At 35.9% G+C, this 20249-nt stretch overlaps 1 protein-coding gene across 3 annotated transcripts in view; it reads left to right on the forward strand.

Annotated features, from left to right (window-relative positions):
* Positions 1-1105: 1105 nt before the first annotated feature.
* The window catches only part of PIK3C2G (phosphatidylinositol-4-phosphate 3-kinase catalytic subunit type 2 gamma), a 432221-nt gene continuing 413077 nt past the window's right edge, over positions 1106-20249 (forward strand). For all 3 annotated transcript variants that reach the window (XM_049882566.1, XM_049882569.1, XM_049882568.1), the window contains exon 1: positions 1106-1180. The gene's annotated coding sequence lies outside the window, so the exon portion shown is untranslated. The remainder of the gene's footprint in view (positions 1181-20249) is intronic.

Here is a 20249-nt window from a genome sequence, read left to right on the forward strand (position 1 = left end):
CTGCCCCATAGAATTTCCAAGGAGCACCTGGCAGATTCAAACTGCCAGCCCTTTGGTTAGCAGCTGTAGCACTTAACCACTACGCCACCAGGTTTTTTTTTTTTTAATTATGCGTATGTGGTTATAGTATCATATATAAGTGAAAGGTTCATTGCAAGTTAACCAATGAATTTTAATATAATGGAATATGAAAAGTTTATTAAGATGGTTTTAGCTAAGATTTAGGAAGCTACCACTTGATAAGTTTTGGTGTAGTGTCAAAAAAGAATATCCACGATGATCTGAAAAGACTACTAAAATATTTTTCCCTTTTCTAACTACATATATGTGTTCAAATAACTTGAACTCATAAGAACTTTGTTTTAACAAAAGTTCTTCAGGGTTCTCAATTTATAAAGGATAATAGTTTCTTGAGACCAAGAGTTTTGAGAACTGCAACATTGAACTGGTGTGTATTCCATGTGAGACAGATGAAGTCCATAATTTCCTTACAGAGAGAAAATATATTGTAAAGCTGCAAAATACACCTTTAACTCCAACTCAGCTAAATCATCAACGGGACTTTTAGATTTTAGGTGGGTGACAGCCAAAGAGTGAGAATCTCAAAAAATAATAAAGCCTTTGAGAATTTGGTGGTACAAATTGTTAAGAGCTCAGCAGCTAACCTAAGGCTCCATGGGAGAAAGACCTGGAGATCATCTACTGTAAAAACTAGAGCAACAAAAACCCAATGGTGCACTTCTGCTCTGTCACATGGGGTCACTATGTGTCAGATTGACTCCAACAACAAGAACAGAAGTTTATGAAAGTCCTTTTGTAACCTTCATTTCCCATCCCAGTCCTTGTGAATTAGTGAAAGAGGGAGGATTGAACAGCTAGATTTTTACTGGGAAGAGTTTAGCTGTATAAATTAAATGCGTCGATAGTAACTGTTAACAGAACAGATTGGGAAAATTTTTTTTTGATAGTTGTCATGACAGCAATCACTCAAGGTGTTCAAACAAAGTATGAGAACATGTAATTTTATTTGTGTAGAAAGTGATAAGATAGAATTAAGGGTGAACAAAATTCTTTTCATAGTGTTGTAGTGAATCATTAAACACGAAATGAACTTCTGAGCTCAACCTGTTCGCATTTCCAATCGTGAGGGAAATAAAACTTAAAATGAAGAAAATATAAGGTAAGTAACACTAATGTGCAGTGTGTTGGGAAATAATGTGTGTAACGAGATTTTCAATATTAAGGTTGTTTAGTTTATATAATAGAAATGCCTAAATAATTATTTAAAACATTATTCATTCAGAAATGAAGTTAGAATTTTATAAGCAAAGTTTTTCTCTACATACATTTATTTTCTTTCTTTTTTTTTTAATTTTTGGGATAATGTTTTACCAGGTAACAATTGTTGAGAGAATTGGATAAAGTAAGAATAGCTTGTTTGTTCATTTAATTGTTAAGAATCTTAGTTTATAACTCCTCTTTTAGAGATTGAAATCTAAAACCCAGAAAGGTTCAATAATGTGGTCAAGGTCAATACGAAGGGGTAAAACAGAAATAAGAAGTTTGGAAACCCAGATAACCATGTGCATTTTAGCTGAAGGCAGCATGTGCAGCTGAACAATCGTAGTTAGTGGTGGGAGTAGCGCTGAACCCTTGCGAAACCGGTAATGAGATAATAGAGTTCTTATAGAGACTGAAATTTTTCATCTTCTAGCTTATGAAACTACCTTTTGTTTTTAATGCGTAGTCTTGATGCCTATGAGCCCCACATTTTCAAATACGGAGTTCCAAATTCAAAAACTCTGAACTTAACACTGAGGCTTCACAGGCAATCTTCCATTTTAAAAATATGAATTAAGTTTATAAAAGAACAGTAACGACAACTAAAACTAAAAACTTTAGAAAATATTTAAAGAACACTCAAACTCTTTAGTTTAATAAACTGTAAGAGGCTGTTTATGTGCCAGCTATTCTAATAGATAAAAGGAATACCAAGAAAATTATTACTGAAATCTGTCTTCAAGGAGCTTATGTTCAATAGGAGAGAACAAAGTGACAATTACAGTAAAAGGAAAGTGTGACAGTAAGTATAATGACACAGAGGCTATATTACAGTATACTACATGATTACATATATATTACTTATTTTTATATCACTATAAAGAGCCCTAGTGGCACAGTGGTTAAACACTCAGCTGCTAACTGAAAGGTCAGTAGTTCAAAGTCACCAGGCACTCCAAGGAAGAAAGATGTGGCAGTCTGCTTCCGTTTCCAGCACTGGAAACCCTATGGGGCAGTTGTACATTGTCCTATAGAGCTGCTATGAGTTGGGATGGATTCAACTGCAATGGGTTGTATAAAAACAGTGATAGAAGAATATTAACTGACAAAGTGATCTTGTTAAATTGAAGATACAGAATCAAAGAACTTCATCTTTCAAAGAAAATATCTGGAAAAAATAAACAATATATAACATAGTCAAAAATTAACTGCTTCTCAAAAGAGATAACGATGATCACATTTATAATGTAATAATTAGTATGAAGAGGAAGGATAAAAGAATTTAAAGACAATTCCAGTACTTTCAGCTCTGATCAAAACTTTAATAGAAACAGACTTTATAGAATCTATTTTAGGAAATATAACAAATTGGAATTCTGGAGGTCATTAGTAGATTGCTAAAAGGGTATAATAAAATAGAAAATTTGGTATGTGTGACCATTATATTAGTTTTGGTGGAATTCAGTGCTTATACCTGATATCTGGGTCTCTGAGCAATATATTCACTGAGGAGACCCGTGAAGCAGATCATTTTCTCTTATATCTTACATTATCTTTTTAAAAAATGATTTCAAAGTAAATTAAAGTGTTAATCAAATCAAGAAAGTACTGTGGTTTTCAGTCGTTTGGTCAAGTGCACATTGAGCACTACTCAAGTGCTATCAAGTTTCTTGGCACTACTGGAATAATAACTGAAAAGACACTGTCCCCTCAGGACACTTAGAATAACTGTAATGATAAATGGAAATTCTAAGAGTATTGTAAAATGACATACAGTTAATTGAAAACTTTGTAGCATAAATAATACAGAATTTTTTTTTTTTTATTGATGGTGTCTTGGAAGGAAGAAAGAACAACCAATTTTTTAAATTAGCAATTCAGATTATTATAAAAGATTTCTTCATGAAGTCAAAGTTCTGGTTTTGATTCCCAGCTTTATTGTTTTCTTTTCATGGGGCTCCAGACAAACCCTATATTCTCTCTGACCTTCAACTTTTTAGCTGTAAAGTGGATATTATTTTCATTTGCCCAGCCTCTTCCACAGAATTTTTGTGAGGACCAAATGATAAAAAATGTGAATGTAGAAGTCCTATAAAAGATTGAGTCTATATTTTACGTTATTCAATTGAGAATATCTTAATTCTGTAAAATAAAACTCCGTGAAACAGAATAATTAGGAAAACTTAGGTAAAATAAACAGGCATATTCTATTATATATAGTTCAAGTTTGGGAGTATCTCTTACACAACAACCATAGTGTTTTATTCTTTATGTTTTATTGCATCTTACTTCCAATGAAATTCATTTTAACTCAAAATTAAACCTCCATTTTATACTTTTTGATGTTCACTCTTATAGGTGTCGTTACGTGCTTGAAGCTATAATTTGATTAGGAAACTAAGTAAACACTGAAAAGAAAACCATTTCATAATGAAAAACTTGTTTATATTTTGATATTTTATCATAAAAGTATTAGCTTTCCTCTGAATACTTTGCAGTATTCTGTTATATCATTTAAACATTTTATATTTTTCTTAAAATACTCAGAAATACTTTAAGAGGGAAACTGCTACATCTTCACCAATAAAATATAATGTCTTCCATTTTTCAGTGCTTCCATCCAAACCTTATTTATAATCACAAGTATTTTACTAGTTATCATTATAGTTTTTAACTTGATACACTGCTTATTTCATTTAATTTGCAATTTTTGGGGGGGTTATGTAAGATTTTAGTTATTCCATTATTTGCTTAACCATTTCTCTATGGTTAGTAAGATTATTCTGAAATCTTTACTGCTACAAATCACTCTGAAATTATCATATTTATTATACATTTTTATTAATTTCAGTGATTTATTTCCTTATTATAAATCCGCAATTGGGTTTATAGAGTTAGAGTACATAGACATTTTATGGAATGATTAATCAATTTTACTGTCACCAGTAGCATAATACTGCACAATTTTTTGCCAAATTCTCATTAGTATTGGTTTTATGATTTTAAAATTTTTGAGAGCTTATTAGAAATAAAATGTATTATCCTTTTTTGGCATTTTTGACTATCATCAAAGCAACATTTTCTCTATTCTGAATTATTAATTATATTTACTATTGGGTGAATTTCCTGCTTGGTTTGTTTTTCGTTTTTAAATATCAGTTGAAGTATTGGATATTTTCCCCATACTTGCTTACCTTCCTTTCTTTTTTAATTCTTGATTTGTTTTCTTCTTTTTTTCTTCTTTTTCCTTCCTTCCTTCCTTACTTCCAGGGAGAAAAAATTATCTTAAGTGAAAACAAATGAATAATTGAAATTAAAATTGTAGAATGCATGGTTTTTTTTTTTTAATATTCTGTAAGGTACTCTATATGAGTAGATGGTCAGTGAAATAGACCCTCAACAAGATGGATTGACACAGTGGCTACAACAATTGGCCCAAACATAAGCAACAATTTTGAGGATGGTACAGGACCGGGCAGTGTTTTATTTTGTCGTACATAGGGTTGCTATGAGTCAGAACCAACCTGACAGCACCTAAAAACAACTTATATCTAAGTAGGCAGTGGAGAATTCTACAAGGCAAATATTTGGATTTAAAAACCCTAAGAGGGCATGAGGAAGGAAGGAAAGAATTTTAAGGGTGTAAAAAATAATTCTTTGAAGTAATTCATTGCAATATTTATATCTGAGGCATTAAAAATGGTTTTTAAAAGAATGAAGGAGGAGCCCTGGTGATGCAATGGTTAAGTGTTTGGCTGCTAACTGAAAGGTCGGTGGTTTGAACCCACCAGCTGCACCATGGGAGAAAAGACCTGGCAATTGCTCCTGTAAAGATTGCAGCCTAGGAAACTCTCTGGTTTCACAGTGATTCTATAGGACTCTGTCCTATAGGATCTCTGTGAGTCAAAACTGACTCAAGGGCAAACAACAACAAAGGTATTCAAGTCCTCAATTAAAAGAAGTTGAGTTTGCAACTGAGACATAAATTTTAATAAGGAATCTTTAAAATGCGACTTAAAAAGTATTCAAACCATACATAAAATTCATTGAACTTGTAGGGATAGTGCCTTTCCTAATCACCCCTTTCCTTAATCAGCCCACATCTTCCATAATTGAAGGCAGACAAGCCTCCAATGAGACAGTTGGTTACCTCCAATGCACTGTAGTTGGCCATCCTGTAGGTGGTTTCACAGTGAGGCATAGTTGGTTGAACGTGTCAGGGTTAAAGATAAAAATTTACTACCATGACTTGGAAAGCTGATGTTTTCAGCACATGGAAAGGGGATCCATTTCTAATGGGCAAGCACACAGTATCCAAGATTGTGATATTAGTGTATAAAACCAGATTCCAATTTAGTAATTTACTATTAGAAATATGACTGTCATGTAGACAGGAATTCTCTGATGGTCAGGACCAGGGCATTTTTTTCTCCTCAGGCCGACTTATATTTAAACCCAAATCACAGGCAAATGTTTGCTTGGCAGACTCTGAAGCAGAAAAAGAATACTATAATTTGAATATTTAATGGTGACAAGCTAATAGGATGAGAATCATTTATGTTTTATTGAAAAGAGCATATCCCAGAATTTCCCAAAACATATCTCCTTGGCCTGAGGAAGAAAAGTGATATATTGCATAAAACATAATGTCTACTCTATAAACTCTGAAAATTTGCTTCCTCGCTGCAGAACTTCTCACGGCTTTTAATAAATGAGTGTACATTATTACCATACTTTTACACAAATTCCTTGTGCCTTGTACATTTGTTTACAACTGTGCCTTCCCCCTGTAAGGAGTTTTCACAAGCTAAAGCAAATGGAAGAAAGAAAGACATAAAAGAGCTGAACAAAAGATTCCAAAGGGTGGTTCGAGAAGACGAAGTATTATAATGACATGTGCAAAGACTGGGAGTGAGAAAACCAAAAGGGAAGAATACACTCTGCATTTCTCAAGTTGAAAGAACTGAAGAAAAAAAATTCAAGCCTCAAGTTGTAATATTGAAGGATTTTACAGAGAAAATATTAAACGACACAGGACGCATAAAAAGAAGATGGAAGGAATACACAGTCGCTATTCCAAAAAGAATTGGTCGATGTTCAAACACTTCTGGAGGTAGCAAATGATCAGGAACTGATGGTACTGAAGGAAGAGATCAGATCCAAGCTGCACCGAAGGCATTGATGTAAAACGAGGCTCTCGGAATTGACAGAATACCAATTGAAATGTTTGAACAAATGGATGCAGCGCTAGAACTGCTCACTCGTCTATGCCAAGAAATTTGCAAGACAGCTACCTGGCCAGCTGACGGGAAGAGATCCATATTTATGCCTATACAAAGGTGACCCAACCAAATGTGGGAATTACCAAATAATATTAATAATATCACATGCAAGTAATATTTTGCTAACGATCATTCAAAATTGGTTGCAGCAGTATATCCACAGGGAATTGCCAGAAATTCAAGCCGGATTCAGAAGAGGATGTGGAACTGGGGATATCATTGCTGATGTCAGATGGATCCTGGCTGAAAGCAGAGAATACCAGAAAGATATTTACCTGAGTTTTATTGACTATGCAAAGGTAATTGACAGTGTGGATCATAACAAATTATAGATAACATTGTGAAGAATGGGAATTCTAGAACACTTAATTGTGCTCATGAGGAACCTGTACATAGATCAAAAGGCAGTAGTTCCAACATAAAAAATCAGGAAAGGTGTGTGTCATTTCACTATACTTATTCAATCTGTCTGCTGAGCACATAATCTGAGAAGCTGGACTATATGAAGAAGAACGGGGCATCAGGATTGGAGGAAGACTCATTAAGAATCTGTGTTATGCAGATGACACAAACTTGCTTGCTGAAAGTGAAGAGGCCTTGAAGCACTTACTGATGAAGATCAAAGACCACAGCCTTCAGTATGGATTACACCTCAGCATAAAGAAAACAAAAATCCTCACAACTGGACCAATATTAGCAACACCATGATAAATAGAGAAAAGACTGAAGTTGTCAAGGATTTCATTTTACTTGGATCCACAATCAACATCCATGGAAGCAGCAGTTGAGAAATCAAATGATGCATCGCATTGGGCAAATCTGTTGCAAAAGACCTCTTTAAAGTGTTAAAAAGCAAAGATGTCACCTTGAATAAAGTACGCCTGACCCAAACCATGGTATTTTCAATTGCTTCATATGTATGCAAAAACTGGACAATGAATAAGGAAGACCAAAGAAGAGTTAATGCCTTTGAAATATGGTGTTGGTGAAGAATATTGAATATACCATGGGACTGCCAAAAAACGAACAGATCTGTCTTGGAAGAAGTACAGCTAGAATGTTCCTTAGAAGCAAGGATGACAAGACTGTGTCTCACATACTTTGCACATGATATCAGGAGGGATCAGTCCTTGGAGAAGGACATCATGCTTGGTAAAGTAGAGGGTCAGCAAAAAAGAGGAAGACCCTTAATGAGATGGACTGACTGACACAGTGGCTGCAATAATGGGCTCAAGCTTAACAAGGATTGTGAGGCTGGCACAGGACTGGGCAGTGTTTCGTTCTGTTGTACATAGGGTCGCTGTGAGTTGGAACCGACTCTATGGTACCTAACAACAACAGCAACAAATGATTGCTTTCAAAAGAATGAATATCTAATATTGAAATTTAATTCAGATTAATTTTTTCAATTTAAATCATGTTAAATAAAGCGATAACTTTTCCATCCTTTCTCTTAAAATTGATTTTACTCTTGTTCTTCTTTCTCGCCTAATTCCACTACAAATATAATGTATTTTTTTCTTTTTTGTGGTCCCTCTGCACACCCCAACCAAACCTGTTGCCGTTAATTCCAATTCATAGCAACCCTGTAGGACAGAGTAGAACTACCCCATATGGTTTCCAAGGACCGGCTGGTGAATTCAAACTGCTGACATATTGGTTAGCAGCCAAACCCTTAATCACTGCACCACCAGGATAATCAGTAAGTTCCTCTCAATAAACTCTGTGCTTCTGAAAATATCTTTTTAGAAGAAACTTTTATAAATTGCTTCCTGGCTTAGTGAGAAATAGAGCCAAGTCAGTTAGTGGTGTTGCTATGGGATGGAGTGGTTGCTCGTATACAACAAATTTGCTCCTCTGGATTTAGCCAAAAGTCAGCATACTACTGCTAAGATTAAAATTGACTAGCATGTATCTACACATAGTTGTGAAGCAACTAAGATTAGAAATTAAAACAGCAATTAGAATTTTTTAAATCTTAGCTGGTTTCTTATTAAAAAAAAAAAAAGTAAAACCTCAGAAACACCTCATATTTCACAAAGTTGAAACTCCAGAACTAAAACTGTCATTTTTAACCTTTCTTTAAAACCCTTCTTAATTCCAACAAGTTTTCAACAGAAGAATACTAAGAGTTTCTTGAAAAGTTTTTAAATAATTTCACAGTGAAAATATTTTCTTGGAGGTGGTAAATGTGGGGTACCTTGGACTCAAGTCTGAACTCTAGCTAAATGCAAGTTGAAATATAGTTAGAATTAGGCTGATTTTCTCATGCTTTATAGTGAAATGTATGTTCATTCATTAGTCTTAAAAAAACCCATTGCCATGGAGTCAATTCTGACTCTTAGTGACCCTATAGGACAGAGTAAAACTGCCCCCATATAGTTTCCAAGGAGCACCTGGTGGATTCAAACTGCCAACCTTTTGGTTAGCAGCCATAGCACTTAACCACTAGGCCACCAGGGTTTCCATTATTAGTCTTAGATCCTGTTATTAACTGGAGCTGCTAATATTTAGCTTATCTTTATAGGGTCTCTATGAGTCTGAATAGACTCCACGGCAATGGGTTTGGGTTTTTTTCCTGTTTTTAATGGTGGTTGGAGGCCTGCTGTCACAGTGGTTAAGCGTTTGGCTGCTAACCAAAAGGTGGGCAGTTGGAATTCTCCAGCGGATCTTTGGAAACCCTAAGGAGCAGTTGACTCTGTCCTATGAGTCCCAATCGAGTCAACGGCAACCAGTTTGGTTTGATTTTAATGGTGATTACAGTGGTGTTACATAGTTCTGTGTACAATTACTAGATAGAAAAATGCCACATAATATGGAATCAGATCAGATTTTTAAAATAACAATAATTCTAACATAGGAAGAAAGTAAAATCGACAAAACTATTCCTAGCCTCGAGCCCTGGTGGCACAGTGGTGAAGAGCCTAGGTCGCTAGCCAAAAGATTGGCAGTTTGAACCCATCAGCTTCTCCTTGGAAACCGTATGGGGCTGGTCTACTCTGTCCTACAGGGTCACTATGAGTCAGAATCGACTTGATGGCAAAGGATTTTTTTGCTTTTTTTTTTTTTTTTTAATATTCCTAGCATAGCAGTTATAAGAGAGAGGGGTGGGGGGAGGGAGAGAGCCCTGATAGAGGAGTGGTTAAGAGGTCAACTGCTAATCAAAAGGCTGGTAGTTGGACTCCAGCAGCCCTTCCCTGGAAGCCTTCTGGGGCAGTTCTACTCTGTCCTACAGGGTTTCTATGAGTTGCTATGACCCCACAGCAATGGGTTTATATATATATATATATATATATATATATATATATATATATAAAATTTCTTCTGACATTTGCCGTACAACATTGTATTCTCTTTAAGTCTAATCCCTGCAGTGGGGAGGCATATTATATTTGTTTGAAAAAGAGCATGTGTTTCTCATGAGGTGTGACTTTTCTCAGTACCAAGTCATATTTCCACTCAATCACCATCTACTGCTTTTTGACTGTAGAAAAGCTCCCCATTTCCGGAAGGTGGCGCTCTAGAATAATTGGAAACCGGGTTTTCCTCCATCAGAAACAAAGCAGACGTGCATTCTTTAACATTCAAGTTAACTGAAATTCCGGAAGCACAGACTGAATGTTCAAATCAAATAAGTGCCCCGCTGCCCATTTTTTGCTAGCATTTGAGGCTCTAAATATTTTTCTGCTTCCGTGACCCAGTTTATTGTCTGGCAAAACTAGGAACACAGCAATTAAAGTATTGCTGCATTTAAACAAAATAAGACAAAAATACAAAGGAACATGTTTGAAAAGTACTGCAGTTTTACATGAGAAAATACCAGCTTCTAAATAACTTTTAATAAAGTTTATTTATGAATTCATTTGAATAACATTTGAGGGCACTTATCACATTATATCCAAAATATGTGGAAAAAATGGAGAATTAATATGCAAAAATCAGATAATCGATTACATAAATTTGTAATTGTCCAATGATTATTAAAAATGTGTTTGAGGCTAGAAAAATATGGTGCTGTAATAAGCATGTGGAAAAGTTGAATAAAGTAAAAAAAAAAAAAGGGAGACAAAAAAAAAAAAGAATTTCTCTAGAGAAGAATTCTGTTTATTCTTGACCTGCCTGCATAGAGTTCTTAGAAATCTTTGCCTAGTGAAAACATATGTAGCATTATAGAAGGCAATAATGTGACCACAGTAAACTGATCTATTTTCTATGCAGAGGCAGATTGGGAACCTTTGTGAGTTTGCCTGAGATTGTGAATATTTCAAGTACGTTTATTTATTTCAGTCAACAATAAGGATTTATTCAATGGTCAATGGAATACTATTTATATTTAGAAGGTCCAAGTCCATTTAACTGTCAACTAACAATTTTCTGAAAGAATTGGAAGTTTTAGTCATAAGCATTTGTATCCTGAGAGCTATTCTGGCTAATTGAATATTGTCATTTACCAGTTGTTATATAACTCATACTGCAAACACATCTCTAATATTACTGGAAACCATGGATAATACTAGAGGAAGACTAGAAAGCATTTGAAACTCATTATGTAAATTTTATTTAGTGGAACCTTTGTTTTAGTATCACAAATGCCTCAATGAGTCTCTCTTAGTTTTGTGGAATTATCTTTAAGATGCTCCATAGTTTACTCGTTGAGATTCGAATCATGGATCACCCACTTAAATATTTCAAGATTCCTACTGTCATACTGAATGGATCTTGAAATATGTAACAAAAGTTTGTATTATCTAGAATCAATCATATTTTGGTCTTGGTCAGATTATGATTTCTCTAGAGTCCCAATTCACTATGTATCATAGGACTGTGCACACCAAGCCCATTTGTAAGGATTTTGGAGGAAGTTTGCAAATAAAATCCACAATTTATCTCAAAGGTAGATAATTGAGGATACCAAAATTACGTGGGACACTTTGGTTATTTTATATCCCTATTAATAAACCACCTATGAATGTAATAAACTTTACTCAGTTATTTAAATGTGTGTAAATTATACTTCGGAGTCCTTGGGTAGCATAAATGGTGAAGCACTCAGCTACTAGCCAAAAGATATCAGCAGTTCAAACACACCCAGAAGTACCTTGGAAGCAGGCCTGACAATCTTCTTCTGAAATATCACAGCCTTGAAAATCCTATGGAGCAGTTCTACTCTGCACACCTGGAATTGCCCTAAATCTGAATCAACTTGACGGCAACTAACAGGAACCTCAAATAACATTTATTCTTCTTTAAATACTTCTTAAATTCACAGAAAATTGGTATAAGAAACAACAAAAACATTAAAACTTTTAAAAACTTCAATATGCAACTCTTTTTAAATATTAACCTTTGGACTTAAATAAACTAAATATTCAGATTCAAATCAACATTTTCAGTTATCAAGCAAATATAAACGTGTTGGCGTTGTTAGATGCTGTTGAGTCGGTTCCAACTCATAGTGATCCTACGTACAACAGAACGAAATGCTGTCCAGTTCTACACCATCCTCACAATCATTGCTATGTTTGAGCCTGTTGTTTCAGCCACTCTGTCAGTCCATCTCATTTCATCCTCTTTTTTACTGACCTTCTGCTTGACCAAGTATGATGTCCTTCTCCAGGGACTAGTCTTTCCTGATAACATGTCTGAGGTACATGAGACAAAGTCCCACCATTCTTGCTTCTAAAGAACATTCTGGCTGTACTTCTTTGAAGACAGATTAGTTTGCTCTTCTGGAAGTTCATAGTAAATTCAGTATTCTTTTTCCAACATCATGATTCAAATGCATCAGTTCCTCAGTCTTCCTTATTCATTGTCCTGCTTTCAGATGCATATGAGGCAATTGAAAATACCATGCCTTCGATCACACACCTTAGTTCTCAAAGTAACATCTTTGTTTTTTTTACACTTTAGAGAGGTCTTTTGTAGCAGATTTGCCCAATGCAATAAAAAAAAAAAAAAAATGCAATACATCATTTTATTTCTTGATTACAGCTTTCATGGGGGTTGATTGTGGATCCAAGTAAAATGAAATCCTTAACAGGGAACTGCTAGAAATTCAAGCTGGATTCAGAAAAGGATGTGGAACAAAGGATATCATTGCTTATGTCAGATGAATCCATGGTAAAAGCTGAGAATATCAGAAAGGTGTTTTTTACCTGTGCTTTATTGACTATGCAAAGACATTCAACTATGTGGATCATAACAAATTATGGATAACATTGTGAAGAATGGAAATTTCAGAACACTTAACTGTGCTCATGAGGAACGTGTACATAGAACAAGGGGCGGTCATTTGAACAGAACAAGGGGATACTGCCTGGTTTGAAATCAGAAGTTTGTGTCAGGGTTGTATCCTTTCACCATACTTATTCAGTCTGTATGCTGAGCAAATAATCTGAGAAGCTGGACTATATGAAAAAAGAATGCACTATCAGGATTGGAGGAAGACTCATTAACAACCGTGTTATGCAAATGACACAACCTTGCTTGCTGAAAGTGAAGAGGACTTGAAGCACTTACTGATGAAGATCATTGACTATACAGCCTTCAGTATGGATTACACCTCAACATAAATAAAGTAAAGTAAATCCTCACAACTTGACTGTCATGGATTGAATTGTGTTTCCCCAAAAATATGTGTCAACTTGGTTAGGCCATGATTCCCAGTATGGTGTGGTTGTCGTCCATTTTGTGATTATAATTTTATGCTAAAAAGGATTAGGGTGGGGTTGTAATACCACCTTTACTCAGATCACCTCTCTACTCCTATGTAAAGGGAGTTTCCCTGGGGTGTGGCCTGTACCACCTTTTTTTTTTTTTTTTTTAAATAATTTTTATTGTGCTTTAAGTGAAAGTTTACAAATCAAGTCAGTCTCTCACATATAAACTTATATACACCTTACTACATATTCCATTTACTCTCCCCCTAATGAGTCAGCCCGCTCCCTCCTTCCAGTCTCTCCTTTCGTGACCGTTTTGCCAGTTTCTAACCCTCTCTACCCTTCCTTCTCCCCTCTAGACAGGAGATGCCAACACAGTCTCAAGTGTCCACCTGATACAAGTAGCTCACTCCTTATCAGCATCTCTCTCCAACCCATTGTCCAGTCCCTTCCATGTCATATGAGTTGTCTTTGGGAATGGTTCCTGTCCTGCGTCAACAGAAGGTTTGGGGACCATGACTGCGGGGATTCTTCTAGTCTCAGTCAGACCATTAAGTCTGGTCTTTTTATGAGAATTTGGGGTCTGCATCCCACCCCACTGTTCTCCTGCTCCCTCAGGGGTTCTCTGTTGTGCTCCCTGTCAGGGCAGTCATTGGTTGTGGCCAGGCACCATCTAGTTCTTCTGGTCTCAGGATGATGTAAGTCTCTAGTTCATGTGGCACTTTCTGTCTCTTGGGCTCATAATTATCTTGTGACCTTGGTGTTCTTCATTCTCCTTTGATCCAGGTGGGTTGAGACCAGTTGATGCATCTTAGATGGCTGCTTGTTAGCATTTAAGACCCCAGACACCACACTTCAAAGTGGGATGCAGAATGTTTTCTTAATAGAATTTATTTTGCCAATTGACTTAGATGTCCCCTGTAGCCATAGTCCCCAAACCCCCGCCCTTGCTCCGCTGACCTTTGAAGCATTCAGTTTATCCAGGAAACTTCTTTGCTTTTGGTTCAGTTCAGTTGTGCTGACCGTCCCCGTATTAAGTGTTGTCCTTCCCTTCACCTAAAGTAGTTCTTATCTATTATATAATCAGTAAATAACTCTCCCACCTTCCCTCCCTTCCCCCTCTTGTAACCACAAAAGAACGTGTTCTTCTCAGTTTAAACTATTTCTCAAGATCTTATGATAATGGCCTTATACAATATTTGTCCTTTTGCATCTGACTAATTTCACTCAGCATAATGCCTTCCAGGTTCCTCCATGTTATGAAATGTTTCACAGATTCATCACTGTTCTTTATCAATGCATAGTATTCCATTGTGTGAATATACCATAATTTATTTATCCATTCATCCGTTGATGGACACCTTGGTTGCTTCCATCTTTTTGCTATTGTAAACAGAGCTGCAATAAACATGGGTGTGCATATATCTGTTCGTGTAAAGGCTCTTATTTCTCTAGGATATATTCCAAGGAGTGGGATTTCTGGGTTGTATGGTAGTTCTATTTCTAACTTTTTAAGGAAACGCCAGATAGATTTCCAAAGTGGTCGTACCATTTTACATTCCCACCAGCAGTGTATAAGAGTTCCAATCTCTCCGCAGCCTCTTCAACATTTATTATTTTATATTTTTTGGATTAATGCCAGCCTTGTTGGAGTGAGATGGAATCTCATCGTAGTTTTAATTTGCATTTCTCTAATGGCTAATGATCGAGAGCATTTTCTCATGTATCTGTTAGCCACCTGAATATTTTCTTTATTGAAGTGCATGTTCATATCCTTTGCCCAATTTTTAATTGGGGTGTTTGTCTTTTTGTGGTTGAGTTTTAACAGAATCATATAGATTTTAGAGATCAGGTGCTGGTTGGAGATGTCATAGCTGAAAATTCTTTCCCAGTCTGTAGGTGGTCTTTTTACTCTTTTGGTGAAGTCTTTAGATGAGCATAGATGTTTCATTTTTAGGAGCTCCCAGTTATCTGGTTTCTCTTCGTCATTTTTAGTAATGTTTTGTATTCTGTTTATGCCTTGTATTAGGGCTGCTAATGTTGTCCCTATTTTTTCTTCCTTAATCTTTATCGTTTTAGTCTTTATATTTAGGTCTTTGATCCACTTGGAGTTAGTTTTTGTGCATGGTGTGAGGTATGGGTCCTGGTTCATTTTTTTGCAAATGGATATCTAGTTATGCCAGCACCATTTGTTAAAAAGACTATCTTTTCCCCAATTAACTGACACTGGGCCTTTGTCAAATATCAGCTGCTCATATGTGGATGGATTTATAAATGGATTCTCAATTCTGTTCCGTTAGTCTATGTGCTTGTTGTTGTCCTGTACCACCTTTTGTCTCTCAAGAGATGAAAGGAAAGCAAGCAGAGAGTTGAGGACCTCATACCACCAAGAAAGCAGCATCAGGAGCAGGGCAAGTCTTTTGGACCTGTGGTCCCTGCACCTGAGAAGCTCCTCGACCAGGGGAAGATAGATGACTAGGAATCTTCCTCCAGAGCCACAGAGAGAAAGCATTCCCCTGGAGCTGACACCCTGAATTTGGACTGGTAACCTACTAGACTGTGAGAGAATAAATTTCTCTTTGTTGAAGCTATACACTTGTGGTATTTCTATTATAGCAGCACTAGATGACTAAGACATGGACCAATAAGCAATATCATGACAAATAGATTACTATAAATATCCAAGCAGAGTACAACTACTGCTGCACAGGATTTTACTGAATCTATAGAAATACTATAGTACAAATTCCTGACTCTCAATTTTGCTCAAAGACTGGAGTGAGGAGGGAATATCATATTTCCCTTGAACCAAGATAATCATGTATATATGCATACAAGATAAAATTTAACACCTTAAATAAATTTTCTACTTGCTGTGGACCACCCAGACTTCTCTACCAATAATGTTGTTGTTGTGTGTCATTGAGCCAATCCCAACTCATAGTGACCCTATGGGAAAGAATAGCAGTGCCCCGTAGGGTTTCCTAGGCTATAAATCTTTACAGGAACAGATCACTATTCCCTTCTCCAGTGGACCCAGAGCTGCTGGTGGGTTCAAACTGCCAATCTTTCAATTAGCATTTGAGCACTTAACCATTGTGTCACCAAGGCTCCTTCACCAACTGAATACTGGAAAAGTTTGAGAAGAATTAGTGAGAGTGAATACTGGCCTCCCACATATATTATTTTATACAATTGCACTCTATATCTTTATCAAAATTAACTTCACCTACAATGTGTATTTTTAGGAACAGTTACAATATTGATTTTACCAAAGACTTAGAATTTTAAGTACAATGAAGTTATATTGTTTGTGGAAAGACCTATATTTTCAAAAGATTATTTGATCCTAACTCTACTATATATGATTGGTATGTAATGCATTATTCTTATTCTAACTTTAAAGAGGGGCTAATCTTCCAAGATAGGGTGTCGAAAAAAATCAGTGAAAATTAACTACATTATAGGACTTTCAATTATGACCATGATAGAGTAATATTTGTCAGCTTTACTCTTCTACTGTGAGCAACGATAAAACTGAACAAAACTGAGAGAGAAGCACAAAATATGAGCTCTGTATTCATCCTGCCTTTAGGCCAGGTAGTACTTTCTGATCCAACGCAGACTAGCAATCTCACTAAGGAGAAAAAAACAAAGATTTGAGTTTAGATAGTTGTGATTAGTGGAAAAGGGCACCAGAAAGAAGGGAGCTAGACAGAGAATTCTCAAATCTGAATAAATGCCCTCTTGTGTCCTTGTCTAAATTCTAAGCTGTGTACCCATGGGGAGAGTCTCCACAACCCTGGCAGAGAACAGCTACTGCGGAGTAATGAACCCAGCAGAGATTGTATAATCAAGCCCAAAATGATCAAGTTGAGACACCAGTAAATTCACTGCCTGTCAGAGCAAAATTAAAGACTTCACAAAAGACAGCATCTTCCCGAAGATCCATTAAGGTGGAATTAATCCGTGATAGTAGAAATTGAAACAGTGACTTCCTCTGGAGGAGAGGTGTGGATTGTTTGCGAAGGGATGAGGGAACTTGCCCTGGGATGATGGAAATATGCCATATCTTCACAGGGCTGTGGGTTAGAAATGCCTATACATACTTCAAACTTATAAAAATGTGCACTTAAAATCTGTTTATTTTACTCTTAAGCAAAAAATTCTCAAAATAATTGTATTCAAACAATATAATAGGAAGAAATATTTTCTAATGTCGTGCTAAAAAATGTTACAGGTTTAAAGGGGAATAGCTTTCCTCCCTGCATCAGTTTGATTCCAGAGTGTAACAAAATTAATAAAGGAATAACAAGTCAATGAAAGAAATTAAAAAAAAAAAAAACTATGAATGCATATGAAACCAGAAACCAAATCCATTGATTCCAACTCATAGCTATCTTATAGGACAGAGTAGAACTGCTCTATAGGGTTTTCAAGGAGCAGCTGGTAGATTTCAAATGAATGCATATAGCTAAATTAAAAAAAAAAAAAAAGGAGCCCTGACATCTTTGATCACTGAGCACTGGAAAGTATAATTTTTAGCTTTTCAAAATCTACAGTTAGGCATGTACATAAAGAAGGGGGTGTAGTGGTATTTAGTGAGCCAATCTACAAGCATCCACCACTGCTACACACACACACACACACACACACACACACACAAAATAATACAAGACAGAAAGTAATAAATGCCTTAAGAATTATTTAGATAAAAAAAAAAAAGAGCAATACAATTCCAGAAAAACAAGAAAAGACATTAAAAAGGGTTTTATCTGGATAACTTAAACCTTCTTGTTGTTGCTGTTGTGTGCCGTTTGAGTCAATTTTGACTCATAGTGACCCTATATAAGACAGAGTAGAACTGCCCCATAGGGTTTCAAAGGGTTGGCTGGCTGGTGGATTTGAACTGCCGACCTTTTGGTTAGCAGCTGAGCTCTTAACCACTGTGCCACAAGGGCTCCAATTTAAATCTTAAAATGTGAAAATGGTCTTACACAGGAAACCAGTTATCCTGACATCTCTGATCAGTGTGCACTGTAGTAGCACAATGATACCGTTGAAGGCCTAGAAGTATTCATGTATGTCCCAAGCGTCTACAGTATAGCCTCGGTTTGATTATCACTATGCTTTATGTTCAATATTCTAATGATCTGGCAAGTGTGCTAAAACAGAACAATTAATAAATAAAATTAGTCAATACCCAATCCGGTGGCTTCAACTAATTTATTTTCCCTTCCAAGGGAACACTCAGCCAACTTTTATCTTTTCCTCTCAGGCTGCATATTTCAGTTTCCCTCACCCTAGCAACTCCATTAGCCATAAAGCAGTGAGAGTTTTCTCAGCCTGCTCCAAAGAGATGAACCTAAGCAAGAGAAACATTTCTTATTAAACCCTTAGGTCTTAAGTATGAGAAACTTGGATGGTTTATTCAAAAAATTTAAGGATAAAGAAATACAGGTTTTTGCTTTGTTTTATTTTTAGAAATTAGAGAATATTTCTAGGCATGTCTTGTTATGCTGAGAAAAAAATGTTAATTTCCCCTAAAATCAATCCTTTTTTGATTTTAGAGAAATTTTTGTGTACTCTGTATTAACCATTGAACATTTATTTCATATATACTTAGCGATCTAAAATAGTATGTTTTTCTTTTACTCTTTTTTTAGAAAGGAACTTTAAAATCACCATATCCATTAAATCTCAGCTTCATATCAAACCATTTAGAAAGAAGCAGTAGTCTGAGATGTGAACATATTTTGTGGCCTACTTGCTGCAAGGCTGTTTGGTAGGCTCTGGAGTTTCTCTAAAGGTCAAACACGTATTCCCTCAAAAACTTAGTATACTTTTGGTCCAGTTACTTAGAGTCAGTTGCAGGGGCAAATAACTGTAACCAAAGATCTAATCTAGACAGTGTTGCTAAGCTTGAAGACTGTCTTCTTTTATTTACTGGTTTCATTGTTCAGTGCATTTTGTTCTCCTTCAATTTAATAGTGTCTGCTTTGAAGTTGTATGAAAACAGTAGCTTAAGTAGGAAAGTATCACCCTTAATCTAATCTTTAAAAGTAGAATAGACACCAGTTAATTGAGAAGTTTTAATGTAGGCACTTGAGGAAACAGGTGAAATATTTACTGCTGAAGATATTTCTTTAAAATCACCTCTACAAGAAGCAGTCAACATATATCAACATTCTATGTTCTTTCAACATTCTGAGTTTTTCCAAATAGTCTACAAAGATAACATGTTCTTTTGGCATGCAATCTGCCTTTTTAAAGACTGCAAGTGACTGTTTGTCATGGAGTAGTAAGGATCATCAACTTTCCAGCCTGCATTATGTGTGTTCTTTTCACCCACTACCCAATTGCTAAGCCAGTGCCTCATATTTTTTTATTGTGGTAGAACCCCACTTCTAATAATCAAATTCTGATTTATTTAAGATAAAGATATTTTAAGAGAGAGTGCACATGCCCAAAACTAGGAATATTAAACAAGATAGAAATTTATGTCTCATAAAATAATTCAGCCATAGATCATCCAATGCCAACAGAGTGGTTCTATTATCCTCAACAAGGACTTCTGCCTCTGGCTACAGGGAACTGCTTGACCACATGCCATCACACAGTCGTGAGGAAGAGGTAAAGGTGCTGGAAGATGGCATGCTCTCTATTATTAAAGACAAAAGCCAAAAATACCAGATGTGACTTTGTTTAAAGTCCATTGCCTAAAACATAGGAATGAGGAAGACCAAAGAAGAATTGATACCTTTGAATTATAGTGTTGGCAAAGAATATTGAATATACCATTGACTGCCAGAAGAATGAACAAATCTGTCTTGGAAGAAGTACATTCAGAATGCTCCTTAGAAGTGAGAAAGTCAAGACTTTCATCTCATGTACTTTGTACATGTTATAAGGCGGGTCCAGTCCCTGGAGAAGGACATTGTGCTTGGTAAAGTAGAGGGTCAGTGAAAAAGAGAAGACCCTCAATGACGTGGATTGACACAGTGGCTGCAACAATGGGCTTAAACAT

Source organism: Elephas maximus, chromosome 4 (assembly GCF_024166365.1).
Source record: "Elephas maximus indicus isolate mEleMax1 chromosome 4, mEleMax1 primary haplotype, whole genome shotgun sequence".
In the NCBI taxonomy this organism is placed as follows: Eukaryota; Metazoa; Chordata; class Mammalia; order Proboscidea; family Elephantidae; genus Elephas; species Elephas maximus.